At 39.5% G+C, this 3085-nt stretch overlaps 2 non-coding genes across 2 annotated transcripts; one reads left to right on the top strand and one right to left on the bottom strand.

Moving 5' to 3' along the window:
• The first annotated feature begins 283 nt into the window (after nt 1-283).
• Nucleotides 284-354, top strand: TRNAG-GCC. The gene has a single exon. It is a non-coding gene; the product is annotated as a tRNA-Gly (tRNA).
• Nucleotides 355-1458: 1104 nt separating this feature from the next.
• On the bottom strand, nt 1459-1529 carry TRNAG-GCC. The gene has a single exon. It is a non-coding gene; the product is annotated as a tRNA-Gly (tRNA).
• Between the last annotated feature and the right edge of the window lie 1556 nt (nt 1530-3085).

The following is a 3085-nucleotide window of genomic DNA, read 5'->3' as shown; positions in this document are numbered from 1 at the left end:
CGTAAGTGGAGGACTAGCTGGACAGTTTGTCAACCTCAGCAGCTGGAAGAGGCGTGGACTTCAACTCCCAGAATTCTGGGCAGAGTTGAAGTCCACCCGTCTTCCGGTTGCTGAGGTTGACGAACACTTGTTAGAGCATGTGCAGAGAGCAGGTAGAGACACTCTTACACAGTAAATGTGCGAAGAGAATATTTTAAATTGTTACAATGCCTCAGTTTCCCGTCCTGGCCAAGGGCTGCCCTTGTGCTCCCATCAAAGCGGCCATCCAGCTGTTCCCAACGGTGCATTGGTGGTTCAGTGGTAGAATTCTCGCCTGCCACGCGGGAGGCCCGGGTTCGATTCCCGGCCAATGCAACGAGCGTTTTTGCCGCTCTTTTGCGTCACAGCCTTTGCTTCTGTTCATGCTGTTGCATACTGTAGCTCTTTCCTTTCCGCTTCCTTTTAATTTATCTGTTTGTATACATTGAGAACACCTGCAAAAGGGGACAAACTCCTTGTGTGTCCAATCACACTTGGCCCATAAAAAAAATTCTATTCTATTCTGTTCTGTTCTATTCTATTCTACTCTACTCTACTCTACTCTATTCTATTCTATTCCTTATTTCTATTCTATTCCTTATTTCTATTCCATTCCATTCCATTCCATTCTTATTTCTTATTTCTTATTATTTCTTATTCTATTCTATTCTATTCTGAATTTATTCTATTCTATTCTATTTACTCTACTCTATTTTATTCTATTCTATTCCTTATCTATTCTATTCCATTCCATTCCATTCTTATTTCTTATTTCTTATTTCTTATTTCTTATTCTATTCTATTCTATTCTATTCTATTCTGAATTTATTCTATTCTATTCTATTCTACTCTATTCTACTCTACTCTATTTTATTCTATTCTATTCCTTATCTATTCTATTCTATTCCTTATTTCTATTCTATTCCATTCCATTCCATTCTTATTTCTTATTTCTTATTTCTTATTTCTTATTTCTTATTTCTTATTCTATTCTATTCTATTCTATTCTATTCTGAATTTATTCTATTCTATTCTATTCTATTCTATTCTACTCTATTCTACTCTACTCTATTTTATTCTATTCTATTCCTTATCTATTCTATTCCTTATTTCTATTCCATTCCATTCCATTCTTATTTCTTATTTCTTATTTCTTATTCTATTCTGTTCTGTTCTATTCTATTCTATTCTATTCTATTCTATTCTATTCTATTCCTTATTTCTATTCCATTCCATTCCATTCTTATTTCTTATTTCTTATTATTTCTTATTCTATTCTATTCTATTCTATTCTCCGTGGGTCGATTTGCAGGGTGAGAAGGCAGCTCGGCAAATAAAAATCCCTATTTTTTTTCTAGAAAATGCACCCGTTTAATCTCTGGCAAAATCTTTTTTTTGTTGTTGTTGTTAGATAAACCGTACAAAAAAAAAAAGGACAGTTGCATTGGCCGGGAATCGAACCCGGGCCTCCCGCGTGGCAGGCGAGAATTCTACCACTGAACCACCAATGCGACTACGGCAGATGTTCGGAAAGATTTGTTCTCTTCTCTGCCGTTCCGGCCTGTTTTTTTTTTTTTTTAAATAGATTTGAGGTTTCGCACAGCTGCCCATCTTACAGACACGTGACTTTTTTCCTCTTTCCCCAATCTTGAAAAAGGGCTTTTCTTCCGCTTTTCTTTCAATTCCTGATGACTTCAGGGAGATTCCCCCCCCCCCAGTTTCCTGGGCCTGGGGAAAGCCACCTGCCCCTCCCAATTCCAGATGTGTAGTGGTCTTCTAGTCGGATACACAGGGGTGGTCCTCGACTTACCACAATAATTAGGGCCAGAATGTTCACTGGTAAGCAAGGCGGTTGTAAAATGAGTCAAGCGACTCCGCCAAGATGGCTAAGCGAATATCCGCGGCCATTAAGCGAATCGTGTGGCCGTTAAACGAATCCGGCTTTTTCCCCCTCCCCCTCCGTTGACTTTGCCTGTCAGGGTGATCACGTGACCCCAGGATGCTGTATACGCGCTTGAATGTGGATCATGGGGAATACGGTGCCGTTGTATCTGTGAGGACTGGTGATAAGCCACCTTTTTCAGGGCCGTTGTAACTTCGAAACGGTCGCTAAACGAATTTTAGGTGGAAGGCTACCTGCACAAACGCTTGGCCCTTAGCCAGGCCGAAAGATTTCGAGTTAAGTTTTTCCAAAGCGCCTGAAGGCAGGACAAGAAGCAACGGATGGAAACTCACCAAGGAGAGAAGCAACCTGGAACTAAGGAGAAACTTCTTGATAGTTAGAACAATTAACCAGTGGAACAACCTGCCACCAGAAGCTGTGGATGCTCCAACACTGGAAGTTTTTAAGAAGAAACTAGACAGCCATTTGTCTGAAATGGTATAGGGTCTCCTGCCTGAGCAGGGAGAGGGAGGGAGGGAGGGAGGGAGGGAAGAAGGAAGGAAAGAAGGAAGGAAGGAAGGAAGGAAGGAAGGAAGGAAGGAAGGAAGGAAGGAGCAGGAAGAGGAAGGGGAAAGGAACAGGGAAATAAAAAAAGAAAAATAGATAAAAAACAAAAAGAAAAGAAGTGGAGTGGGAAATGGGGAAAAAGAAAGAAAGAAAAAAAGAAAGAAAGAAAAGAAAAGAAAAGAAGAGGAAGGAAGGGGAAGGGAACAGGGAAAGAAAGAAAACAAGGGAGAAAATAGATAAATAAGAAAAGGAAGGAAGGAGGAACAAGAAATGGGAAAAAGAAAGAAAGAAAGAGAGAGAGAGAGAAAGAAAAAGAGAGAGAAAAAAGAAAGAAAAAGAAAGAAGAAAGAGAGAGAGAAAAAAGAAAGAAAGAAAGAAAGAAAGAAAAAAGAAAAATAGATAAAAAACAAAAAGGAAGGAAGGCGGAGTGGGAAACGGGGAAAAAGAAAGAGAGGGAAAGAGAGAAAAAAGAAAGAAAGAAAAGAAAAGAAAAGAGGAAGGAAGGGGAAGGGAACAGGGAAAGATAGAAAACAAGGGAGAAAATAGATAAATAAGAAAAGGAAGGAAGGAGGAACAGGAAATGGGAAAAAGAAAGAAAGAAAGAAAGAGAGAGAGAAA

This window comes from Protobothrops mucrosquamatus, unplaced genomic scaffold, assembly GCF_001527695.2.
Source record: "Protobothrops mucrosquamatus isolate PMUCROS unplaced genomic scaffold, P.Mucros_1.0 scaffold18148, whole genome shotgun sequence".
Classification (NCBI taxonomy): domain Eukaryota; kingdom Metazoa; phylum Chordata; class Lepidosauria; order Squamata; family Viperidae; genus Protobothrops; species Protobothrops mucrosquamatus.
The sequence above is the reverse complement of the archived record's forward strand: the minus strand, read 5'-3'. Positions and strand labels throughout refer to the sequence as shown.